The 13,440-nt window shown below is 34.7% G+C and overlaps 1 long non-coding RNA gene across 1 annotated transcript; it reads left to right on the top strand.

Moving 5' to 3' along the window:
• The first annotated feature begins 604 nt into the window (after positions 1 to 604).
• LOC112042972 (uncharacterized) lies at positions 605 to 9,497 on the top strand. The gene is made up of 3 exons (XR_002886646.2): positions 605 to 1,110; positions 6,695 to 6,812; positions 7,844 to 9,497. It is a non-coding gene; the product is annotated as an uncharacterized LOC112042972 (long non-coding RNA).
• The last annotated feature ends 3,943 nt before the right edge of the window (positions 9,498 to 13,440 follow it).

Raw genomic sequence — 13,440 nt, 5'->3', positions numbered from 1 at the left:
AAACTCAAAACTACTGGACTGATTTTAAGAATTCTTTCATGAATAGACAGCTACATTATCAGGAAGTAACATAGGCTATACTTTATCCCCGTATTTTCACAGAAACTGCAAGTTTTTGCTAGTTAATAATAAATAAATTATTGTAATATTTTTATCAAGCGCACGTGGCGGTCCAAAGCCAAAAAACAACACTAAAGAAACGGCCAAGTGCGTGTAAGGTCACGTGCAGTGTAGGATTCCGTAGATTAAATTAGCACAATTAATAATGCACAAATGGATCGCTGAAATGAACAAAAATTAGCTCTTAAAACCTTAATATTTTACAAACTCCTTTTAAATCGAAAAATAGTGATAGAATATATATTTTAAAGACCTATCCAATGATACCCCACACTATGAGATAAACGAGTAAAAAAAATCATCCCTACTTTACATGTAGGGGAGGTAACCAAAAAACAATATTTTTCAAGATTTATTTTACAATTTTGTTCACATTTTTAATGTACCTACATCATGCTAATTTACATCTTTCTAGTAGTCATAGTCTCTGCGTTAAACCGCGGACAGACATGGCGAAACTATAAGGGTTCCTAGTAAACTACGGAACCCTAAAAAGTAACCTACAAGTATATAGCTTAATACAGTTTATTATTATTTAAGAAATGTGTCCAAATTTATCCAATTATTGATACAATCATTTTCGCAAGATTAAATCACAAACCTTCTCAATTGTAATAAATAATTAAAATTACTTAACGTAATTGTAATTTCTATAATATAAAAATGATATCTTGATTTGATTAATAAAGTCAGGAAAATTTACCATTCGTTTAGTCATTTCTATTTACATACTTTTGACCACAAAGAACAGATATTAGTTATCTAATCTCACTGCACGAACCACAATTTTCACTATCACATACACGTGAAGAATGCCTAGAAATCATATTATATCGATTTCGAGGCGATAATTTTAGGGTGTACCTACGTATATGCTTATCACAGTTTCCCTGAACAAAATATTCATTTAAAATACTCGCCCAAACACTCTTAGTCACTCGTGAATACTAAACGTGTTTGGACGTAACAAAGAAAATAATTCACAATGTGGTAAGTAACTAATTCAATTACTATCTAAATATAACTGTGTGTTTAAAACATTGTAATCATGTGTTACAACAAGCGAAATACGTTATCAACTGTGTACTTTATATATCTGATTCCAATATACGAGAAATATCTTGCCGATATTGTTGTTTCTCTCTTTCATTCGTTGCAAATACCTGTTTTACTGTGACCTTAAGTGCACGGATGGTTTCACAATGAGACAACAGCCTCGAAACCTTCTCATGGGGTGCCAACTTACTAATAATACAAAGCAGACATAGTTATAAACGTATTTTATAGTTAATATGTATATTTTTTATATCATTTACAAATATTTACTTGTTTCATTAATATCCGTCTACTACTCGTAATTGACTCGTACTTGCCAATAGCCATGTATTTCATTTACGTTTTGATTTATATCGTATAATCTTTACAAGTTTGTCAAATGTTTTCTTTGTATACCTATATGTGTTTAAGTATTAAAAACCACAAAAAAAAACCTCATAGAAATTATGAATAACGATATAACCAATGACACTTAGAAATAACATAGCTTTTGTCGTGGTAAAAGATTTTCAAATTTTTTTATGAAAATACATAATGCCGAACTGCATATAACAATTTTTTTTAACTAAAGAATTTTCAAAATCCGTTTAGTGAATACCTACAATACCCCAATTTACCATTTTAGATAAAATACCATGTTACAATCAGTATAATCAATACTAAAAACATCCTTTTCCAAGACTTTCTTTAGAAAGTATGAACCTAGATCAAAGAGTCCTTTATTTTCACTTGTATTTAGAGTACCAAAGGTTTTTACCTACACAACTAACTACCTATTGAATATTTGTACAATTTGTAGGACATAGTTCCACAAAAGTCAGTCGGGTCATGACCGGCCTTTCTCAGTCAATGCCCTATAATTCGTAACTACGCTGTGAAATGACTAACGTATTAGAATTGTTATCATTGTGTGGAGATTTACAAAGAATGAAGGTTATAACAGTTGTTATCAAAATAATAAGAATATCAATAACATATTTTGACATTTTGATATTTATAGAAGGCAACAGCTACTTCATCATTATGTGACTATTTTTACGGCTCAGTACAAAACCAGGTCTTCTGTCTAATAGGAGAAGGGATATGGATAAATCTCAGTAGGTATTTCGTGCGTGCACGTACACATAATAAATACAAAAATGCACTCCCTACCCTGAGGGTTCATTTTAAAATTGATTGGAGAAGAAATTTTCCTTTTTGTTTAATCTGTACTTATAGTGCCTACCTTAGTAAAAATCTTTGTGCACAGCTTAAACCTCTTTATTAAAAAAAACTTAAACGACCTTAAAATCTACAAGATTGCTTTTGTTACAATTACAACCTTATCCATTTGCTGTAGGGTAAAAATTGCCGTGGTTTTTCATATAAGAATCTGAAACAAAATTCTATGCTTAGTATATCTTACATAGATAAGAATTTTCTTAATTCTCTATGTAAGTGAAGTCTGCCAATCCGCATTTTGCTAGCGTAGTAGACTAAAGTCCTATATACTAACCCGTCTCATTCTGAGAGAAGACTCGTGCTCAACAGTGAGCCGAATATGGGTTGTTAGTGATATCCTACATAAGTTATTTTAGGTAAGTAGGTTGTAGGTACTCATTTGATTTACTATTGAGTAAAGTAATAAGTAGGGCAGACTATGGGCTGACTGAATGAATGGCGTCACGAACTTATAGGACGAAAGTATGCGATAGTCAGACATCCCTTTTTTGACAGGGCCAGTAGCCAAGTGGCACGTCGATTCTATTTCTACAAACGCTAACGCTTCGAAAACTAGAAAAATGTATGGGAATGACAGATCCGATTGAAAACTTAATCACGTGGCCTGTCGATAGCAAATGTCATTCCTATACATTTTTGAATTTTCGAAGTTTTTGCGAACGAAAGTGGAGCGAGTGAGCGTAGCGGAGAAACGGACTAATGAGCGGAGTTGCGTAGTTTGTCTGTTCACCGGAGAGGAGCGAGGCTGCGGAGCGAAGTGAGAAAGTAATGCCCTTTCCCCTCTCAGTTTACCGGTTTTATATGAATTTTTAAACTAGCTTGCAAGTCTCTGTCAATTTAAGAGGAGCGGATTAGCGGAGATTTGACTACTTCCTACTAATATTATAAAGGCGAAAGTTTGTGTGTAAATGTGAAAGTGTGTAAGTGTGTAAGTATGTTTGTTCCTCTTTTACAGTGCGGCTATTGAAGCGATTTGGCTGAAATTTGGAATGGAAATAGATTTTACTCTGGATTAACACATAGGCTACTTTTCATCCCGGAAAAATCCACGGTTCCCGCGGGATTTGTGGAAAACTGAATACCACGCGGACGTTCGTCGCGGGTATTCGCTAGTTGATTAATATTTCTCCGTATCTCGGCTGCACTGCCTCGCTCCGTTTCGGTGGACTGGCAGCCTTCGAGTATTTTCATTCCATTACTAAATCGTTATTGTGTGTGTCATTTACGTGTATCACCGGAAAATGTTCCACTTAGATATAATTAATTATCATGAATCGGTTTAATTGCTTTTCCAATGCATATATGAATCATTAGGTGCCAGGTTCGAATCCTGAGGCAAAATAATTATACTTTTTGTTCTTATAAGAAGTTTTCAGTAGCAGACCGGTTGGAAGTTGGTATTGTAGTCCTTTATTTCGTTACTGACTGCCTTAAAAAAGGTTACCTTTTCGAGTGTATGTCGTATATACCGTCATCAAAGGTATAAAAGGTATCAATCAGTGGTGTGCACTTCATACATGCATCAAAGTACTCTATACCCTAAGAGTTGTTTTCTATATGAAGTTTTTCCCATTTTGATTAATTTTTCTTACTAGTGCATACCCTGATCGCCAACCTAATGCACGCCATTGGTATCAATAGATTCTTTGTTCATCAGTGGTGGAAATGGAAATTATTCGTATCTCAATCATCAAATTCTTATTACATAATAATCAATGAAGTCATTTTTATTATTGTAAAAATTATATTTGAGTCGAAAATTTTCATTTCCCCCAAGCAATCGAACTTCTTATCTTCATAATTGTTAATCACACATGCACGTTTTGTTATTGATTAAAGATTAATAAATTATTGTTGTCGATAAAAGATTATAATATATCTATTCTAAAGTGCACTTAGCGCTCCAATGTCACTGCTATGGTCCCACAGCAAAAATAATCATCATCATCATCATCAACCCATATTCGGCTCACTGCTGAGCTCGAGTCTCGTCTCAGAATGCGAGGGGTACGCTGGCCCAATGAGGATTGGCAGACTTCACACACGCAGAGAATTGAGAAAATTCTCTGATAGGCAGGTTTCCTCACGATGTTTTTCCTTCACCGTTTGAGACACGTGATATTTAATTTCTTAAAATGCACTTAACTGAAAAGTTGGAGGTGCATGCCCTGGACAGGATTCGAACCCACACCCTCCGGAATTGGAGGCAGAGGTCATATTCACTGGGCTATCACGGCTCTCCAAAAATAATCACTAAAAATTTAAAACATAAAATTTTGAAAAATCCCCCGAAAGTCATAATAGACCAGGTGCTGTGAGGTATTGAGTATGCATAAGTCGAGGACCGAATTCTGTTTACAGTTTTGAACTCAGAAAATTTCTCAGATTACGATTCATTCATAGGTATAGACGTAAGCAGTAATTTTGCAGTTATGTGTGCAATAAAGCCTCAATAGCTCAACGGTAAGAGCGGTTGGATTCATCACCGAGGGGTGGTGGTTCAATCCTCACCCCGTTGGTCTATTGTCGTACCCACTCCTAGCACAGTCTTTCCCGACTAGTTGGAGGGGAATGGGAATATTGGTCATATTATAAAAAAAATATGGCAAATATTCTTTTAAAAAAAAAAAAATAAGTACGCGCCGCTTGCCTGTAATAGCCCCCATTCGCACGAGCGTTTTTTTAACGGGCGAAAAACCCGACGCTTTTTTCGAGCTATGTTGCATTTTCTGTTTTGGGCGTTAAAAATAGACCTTCATTTAACTTCATACTATATTTGGACGCTTTTTAGACGTCCGTTAAAAAAACGCTCGTGCGAATGGGCTTAGTCTGGGCGTAGTCTATCGATCTGATACACAATAGAACAGAGTAGACTACATATTTACCTAATTCAATATAGTAGCGTGATTTGTATTGTGCTCGTACAGTTATTGATTTTTCCTCAATACGTAATTGTCTATGCTATCAGACTATGACCACTTTGATAAGATAAAATACAAAAGATAACCTTTAAGCACGTACTAGAATGTCTGAAGCCCCATATATAGCTAAACAATCAATATAAAATGACAATGCATGACTAATTCAAAAATGCTGCCACGTGTGAGTCTACCCGTAAACTGAGGATTATATAAAAATTAAAAAAAAATCCAACGTCAACGAGTGAGAATGAGTGGAGAAATGGAACTCCCTCTCTTAAAAGATGACATTGGCTCTTGGGGTATTACTCCCAGGAGGGTAGAGAACTTTCTAAGCTGGAAGGGAGTAATATTGCTTCCGAAGACAGACAGATAAAAGTCCATGGTCTTGATTTATCCACTCTTTTTTCTTTTTAACACACTTATATTAACTTCACTTGTCACTAACTACGAGTATCCTCTATCCGGTCTTCGATTAGGATAAAATTTTGCACACGCTCTGAGTTCTAATGATAAAACATGACTAGCTAAGAAACGTCATTACAAATTCAATATGGCGGCCTCCCCAAGATAGCGGACTGGCTGTTTGAAATCCATCTCCACGATATGGATTGCTATCAGGAATACGAAAAAAATAGTCACGGGACTTAAATCCAATATAGCGTACGTCCAAGATGGCAGACAGGCTATTTGTAATGCACCCCCATGATATGGGTATTAAATGAGAGGGTTTGCTGTCAGAATTACAAAAAACCTTTGTAATTTTTAGTGCGTGCTAAAAGCGTTTTTTTTTTTAGTTTTTTAAACTATTATGTTTCTTTAAGAAGCATACTTTTACTAAGTAATTTTACTTTTTTTAATCCCTCGTTGATTTCTGACAAATGCAAGTTTAAACTTTTTGATGGATTGATAGTTCTAGGTTAACGGAAATTCGATATTAAGTTTCCTTAGAGAGTGTCGAGTTTTTACGTAACTTATAAGTTTGATTTTTTCTTAGAGGACTTTAGATCTCAGTAATTTATGGTTTTAATATTAACTCGATACCCCCCTACCAGTTACCTCCCCCTCCCCGTAACATATCGAATCTTTACTAATATTATAAAGCTGAAGAGTTTGTTTGTTTGTTTGCCTGAACGTGCAAATCTCAGGGACTACTGGTCTGATTTAAAAAGTTCTTTCAGTGTTATATAGCCCATTTATCGAGGAAGGCTATGCATTATCCTACGGGAACTGGAGCCACGCGGGTGAAACCGCACGGCGTCAGCTAGTAATCAATATACAGGTGACAAACACCAACAGAAAGAAACGAATACTCGTATTACGGTCTGAAATTCAAAAGACTGAAGCTAGTTCTAAAAGTAATTGTTTCTTTTTTTCAGTTTGTCGTGTGTATGCGGCTTGCTGTGCAAGATCATCAGTTTCTTCATATCCCTACTGTTCATAGTAGGCTTAATACTGCTAATATTATGGCTAACTGGAGTCATCTTTGGGAAATCAGTAAGTATAAGTACCTACCTATATTTGTCTTGTAATGTCTAGGTTACCTGGCTTAAATTTTCTAATCTTGGTTACACAGTACAGCGTTGTTTATTACAATTTTCAGTCATGAGATATTACATACCTACATATTGGCAAGAGGTCAGAAACTACAAAGATTTTAGTCTAACAAAAAGTACTCTCAAGGGACCAAAATAACTTAGAAGGTCATAAAACCTTAAAGTGGCCAACAAATTGTATACCTATTACATTAATAGACGCCCCGCGGTTTCACCCGCGTAGTTCCTGTACCGAGACATAAAATATGGCATACTAGCGAACGACCGGCACTATCCCAAAATCCGTTGTTAGCGGATGTCTACCAACTATAAACTACCTCCCTGAAAAATTTCTTTAAGGGTAAACTTTTGAAAAATCTTAAATAATTTTTTAGTATTTTTCTGGTCTGATTTACATACCAATTTTACAAAAGTAACTTGAAAAATGAAGGACTTTCCATACATTTCTATCCTGGTTTTACTTTCTTCTAATTTATTTTTCGCGATAAAATGTATCCATTAACCTTGTACGTATTATGGTTTCGAATCGTGCCAAGCTCAATTTAAATGCATTCAGTAGTTTCAGCGTACTGCCCGGTCAACAAAAATACTTCAGTATCGATTATTATAATGCTTGCCAACTAAAATTTTCAAAATATCTTCAATATACAGAATTTTATCTGTTAGGTACATTTTATTAGTAAGTATAGAATTAAAATAGATTATAGGATATACCCATATATGATACTCTTAAACAATGTGGCATTATATGGTAAAATAATTTTCAAAATCGGTTAAGTAGATCCAAAGATTACCCTCTAAAACCTCTCAAAATCTGGGACGGTTAAGAAACTTTTGAATTCTGCTATCTTTTTTTTATTTTATTTTTTTTATTCTAAAAACAGGTAGGGTGGTAACTAGCCACGGCCGAAGCCTCGCAACCAGCAAAAATATTTTCTCATATAACTAATATAATACTGTTATTTTTTATAGGACTCCGATCAACAACAAGCAACCATGGACTCTATACAAAGACTTATTAAAAGCGGGGCAGGGCAGTGACGGAAGAACTATGGAGATAAAATAGTTTAATTTCTAATATACCTAAGCTAAGAGGCAACAGGGAATTTTTAGGAGGTGCTTCATAAAAGTATCATTATAAGCTTCTATTTGGGGCCTAATGCAGAGCTTTACGAGTCTACCTTAGAACCTCCTTGAAAAAATTATCAAGACCGACTACTTAACGTGCTCATCGGAGGCACAGGGTTCAACACTATAGCTTGGCAAGTTCGTTGATCACACTCCCATGATATGCGGGCGACGGGGGGAAGGACTGCGCGGGTATGAAGTCATGCGCGTGGGGCATTGCTAACCCCCTCCCGGCCCGCGCGGACCATCGGGAATGTTACAAACGAATTTGCCAAGCTATACCTTTCTCTGGATTGAAAATTTCTCGGAAGTAAGAAATTTCACTATTTCATAGCCTGCCCAAGACTCGAACAACATTGAACCAATGAAGCAGTTAGTTAAAGTAATAGCAGAGTGATACAGGACTTATATTTAACTAGACATCCTCTTGTGCATTTAAAGTCAGCCATTGACGGTCAATTATTCTCACGTTTCTGCATCACAAACATGTGAAGACGTTTCTAACTCGAGCCATCATGGACGCAGTGACCAATACACGATCAGTTATAGTTGTGGGTGCTGCAGAAAAAACGTGAGAATAATTGATCGTCAATGGCGTGCATAATAGCATGAAATTCTGTAATTTTGTTGCCTAGATGACGTAACTATAGTTATTTAGTCATATCAACCAAAAAACAAAATTATTTCGGCTGTTACGTGTTATAGCGGTACCGATAATATGAAAAATCGATTTTGATAGATAGCACGTACAGTGATTGATAGTAATCTTTCGATGTTTACACTTTTACTTTCGATGTTACTTATTTACTTTCGATGTTGAAATGTTTATAAAATAAGGTCCGTTTTCCATATATTTTTCCATGTATTGTGGAAAGCTCTTTTTCAAAGCACTATTCCAAAAAAAGCGTTTATTCTTCTGTCACACCACACTCTTCCAGCTTCACTTATTTTAATTACCTTTTATTTGTGTTATTTTAAAGGGAGAGAGTCCTAATGTAATTTTTCTAAATCCTACCTTCACCCATTTTTTCACTAGACTTACATTATACTTTATTTACATTATCAATATCAACTATATGATATAAACGTTATACATTACTTAATGAAGCACCTCCTTTCCCAGCATTTTAAGAAAATCAAAAAAAAGTATCAAGATCAAGACGAGTAAATAATTTATTTGTACTATATACAGGATGTCCCGTAAATATTACAACATACTTTACAGAGGGCCTAGTAGCAGTTTGATACTGTTACCGTCACGTAACGTAAACGCGAATTTCTAAGGAATTGATACAGCGCCATCTAGTTTCAATTCCATATAAATTTGCGTAAACGTCAACGTGATAGTAACAGTATGAAAATATTGAAAACTCCCACTAGGCACACAGGTTGATAGCTGACATTAAGGCCTACTAAAATAACGCATTTTAAATAATTAAAATTAATTTATTTGTACGATATAATTTTTTAGCCTTGATGTCAGCTATAATCCTGTAGAGTATGTCTTACTATTTACAGGATACCCTATATATCATAATCATGTGCATGTCAAGATAATTTCAAAGTTTTTTATTATATTAATGGAAAAATATAATAATTAAATTGCCTTCCAAAATACGTTGTTTCCTACTTCTTTCTATGTAGCTGTATTATTATTATTTATGTATATTTTGTACGTTATTATAAAAATCTAAATGTATTAATTATGTAAGTAACAGTTCTCTATTCAATGGATCATTTATATAAACAGTTAGACTCTAGGACTCTAGAGACCAATAGTCTCTAGAGACCAAGACTCTAGAGACCAATAGTCTCTATCTTAGCATCTCTTCGATGATAGAGCAATAATATTCGTGGAGTTGCTATGATGATGGAGTCGAAATATGGCCGAATAATCCTAATAAATGAATAATACATGATAAACCTGAGTATGCACTAAGTTGACTTAGCACATACTCTGGAGAACAAAGTTATAGTCTGGCTAGTTTGTTGATGACACTCCCATGATATGCGGGCGACGGGGGGGAAGGACTACGCGGGTGTGAAATCGTGCGTGCGGGGAAGTGTGGTGCATCAGTCGTGGGTTGTTCATTCATCGCTACACGCCCCCCCCCCCCCCCCCCCCGGCCCGCGCGAATCTTATTGGAAAACTATTCTAAGGTTAATAAAAACACCTTATTATACATTAACATATTATGTTATTGATAAAAATACCTAGTAATAAACTAAAATAAAGTCTTATCTTAACATTAATTAATTACATTTAATCACTTTATAATAGCTGATTCATAAATAATAATTAATGTGTCCTTTAGATAATAGATAATATGATGTATCTCTTCTCTTTTGGATTAACATTTTTTGAATAAAACTTTATTCAATAAAATATATTTGTAAATCTATTGTAAATATTTGTAATAAATTAATTAACTTATATGATCCTTTTTTTATTTTTTTACTTAAAAACATAAATACAATTATATTTCATACTATTTATCACTAACAGAAATCGTAGATAGCACCTGTGTAGCAAAAATAACTATCCGTATTAGATTTTGACGGCATCCGTGGCGCAGTGGTCTGCGAGGTGGATTTATAAGACAGAGGTCCTGGGTTCGATCCCCGGCTGGGCAGATTGAGATTTTCTTAATTTGTCCAGGTCTGGCTGGTGGGAGGCTTCGGCCGTGGCTAGTTACCACCCTACCGGCAAAGACGTACCGCCAAGCGATTTAGCGTTCCGGTACGATGCCGTGTATAAAACAGAAAGGGGTGTGGATTTTCATCCTCCTCCTAACAAGTTAGCCCGCTTCCATCTTAGATTACATCATTACTTACCTACCATCAGGTGAGATTATAGTCAAGGGCTAACTTGTAAAGAATAAAAAAAAAAAAATCTTCATCATCAATATCCTCATCATTATTAGCTAATAGACGTCCACTGCTGGACATAGCATCTTGCATGGACCTCCAAGCACAAGGTCTAAAGCCGCTAGCATCAAGCGGCTCCTTGCAACCCGCTTGATATCCTCGTTGCACCTAGTGGGGGCGCTTACCGGTGCGGGGTCGCCATTATAGCATTGCCACTTCAGTATCGCGACTCGCTGAGCTATTTGACTTTGGTTCGTCTGCGGATATCCGCATTCGATCATGCAGAGAAAATCCAAGCATAAATATAAGTAAGTATAAGTATAAGCATAAGTCTCCGAAACCAACGGTTTAAGGGTAGAAACTTTTTTTTTTCAAACTAATATGAGACTAATTTTGAAGTCGTATCTTTTTAAAAAAGAATTATTAAAATCGGACTACACTATTAAAAGTTATGCGTAGTTTTACTTTACAAATTAATAGGTATACAAACAATCATCCCCTGTTTTCCTACCCTAATTCGAAATACACTTTCTAATTTAAAAAAAAATCAAAATCGGACTACTCAGTAAAATGTTACACGTGTTCATAAAAAAATATATACACAAAGTCAAATTGTTAACTTTCTTGTTGTTTATCGTAGGTTGAAAATCTACATTAAACCTATAAACCTAGATATAAAAAAAATATAGTTTACAAGTCTTATATAATTGTCAAAAATCTGTTATTTTGTGTAAAAATAAAAGACCACTTTTAGCCAATGAATTATCTTTAAGTTTCTGAATTTAAAAATAAGCTACTGTATGGCGTAGATATACAATTTACCAAAGTATATTTATGCCACAGGAAAGTTAAGTTTAATCATAAGAAGAACATTCATAACACATATCGTAATTGTAAGGTAATGAAAAGAAATTTGCTACACATATCAATTCTTGTGACCCAAAAACGTATGTATCGTGAATAGTTAAAATTTAAATATGGGTGGGCACTTATGGGGGTTAAGATGGAAAGTTGAAAAAAAAACTTTTACAAACTTCATCGTGTGATTCATCAAATGAAAGGTCTTGATAAAAGGATTTCAAAATGTTTGAATACAAAAAATACAAAATATAAAAAAATAAACATACAAAAAAACTGCAACTGCATCATGTGACACATCAAATGAAAGAACTTGTTACGAGGATCTCAAATATATATTTTTTGTAATTTAAAAAAAAATCTCCAAGCTTAAAAAAAAAGACGACGAAATTTGAGCATTCCACTTAAACAACAGATTTTGTTTTCAGACAACTGGCGATAATAAGACAGTATATGTAAGAAAAGTGAATTAATTACCCATTGGAACGGTAATATGTGGTAGGTGTAGCTACATACTATATTATATTCTACATACCTATTCTTTCCTATCTACCTATCAATACATATCTGTCTATATAACATATCAAACTGTAACCAAAACAAACCCTAGAATGGAAGAGAGATGAATGAGAATGATGAATGTTTCAATTTCAGACTCAAAGAAGTCTCCTATCTATATCTATATCTATAGTCGGAGTGTTAGTCCCTACCCCTCTCTAACTCCATACTCTTTAAACAAGTTGCGCCACCTAGCATTGGCACGAGCCAACACGAGATCGAGCGACGTCATATCCGTTTCAGACTACTAATTTCCTATAGTATATTATAATATAGTTGAAAGAGGAATGCCCACCGGCCAATACAATGTCGGCCTCGGGATCCCAGATTCGTATTAAAGTAAGTTCTCAAAAAATATTGTAAAACTCAGGCTGTATAGTCAACGATCTTTTATTGTTGTCCCCGTTGTGGAAAAATTGAAGATGAATTGTCGTAAAACATTGAAACAAGCGTTTTCTGAAAAAATAATTTCATTATTAAAGTAGAATTATCAAGATTTTTTTTTTATTTTATTTATTTATATATTTTATTTATTTATTTATTTTAACTTACACTAACATAACAGGTCATCCCCAATTCGCTAGTGTAGCCATATACAATGTACAAGTAACAAAAACTAAAACAATAAAAAATCATAAACTTAACTTAAACTTAACTAGGTATTATAACAAATAGCCCACTGGGCAGCCTTTGTGAGTTCACTCAAAGTACAATGAAATAAATCTATATTGTCATTTTTGGATATAAGTAAATTGCCGGGTGGTTAGGATAGGCCTGGGCCGGGAATGGGCATTCCCTTTTGTTCATATCTCTCCACAAGATTATCTAGTTGAGCGCATGATAGCACCTAGACCTTTTGCATGGACCAATCCGCCTGCGCATGACCTGCATGCCCAGCGTGGTAATTTACGGGCATTACCTTGCATGAATGAAGTCCATACAAGAGTCCTATATAATAAACATAAAGATTTTATTTATTTCAGATGCGCTGCATACGATCCTTGAAATATGCTTTTTCGCCATATTGTCGGGACTTGAAATTAATAACTTGAAGATTATGCCCAATGTGTTGTACAATAGACAAAATCTTGTTAGTGCTTCCTGTTCAAAACAAGAAAATAAATCTGCCTATTATTCTTTAATCCGTGTCAATAACA

This window comes from Bicyclus anynana, chromosome 10 (assembly GCF_947172395.1).
Source record: "Bicyclus anynana chromosome 10, ilBicAnyn1.1, whole genome shotgun sequence".
NCBI lineage: Eukaryota > Metazoa > Arthropoda > Insecta > Lepidoptera > Nymphalidae > Bicyclus > Bicyclus anynana.
This window is presented reverse-complemented; position numbering and strand designations above follow the sequence as displayed.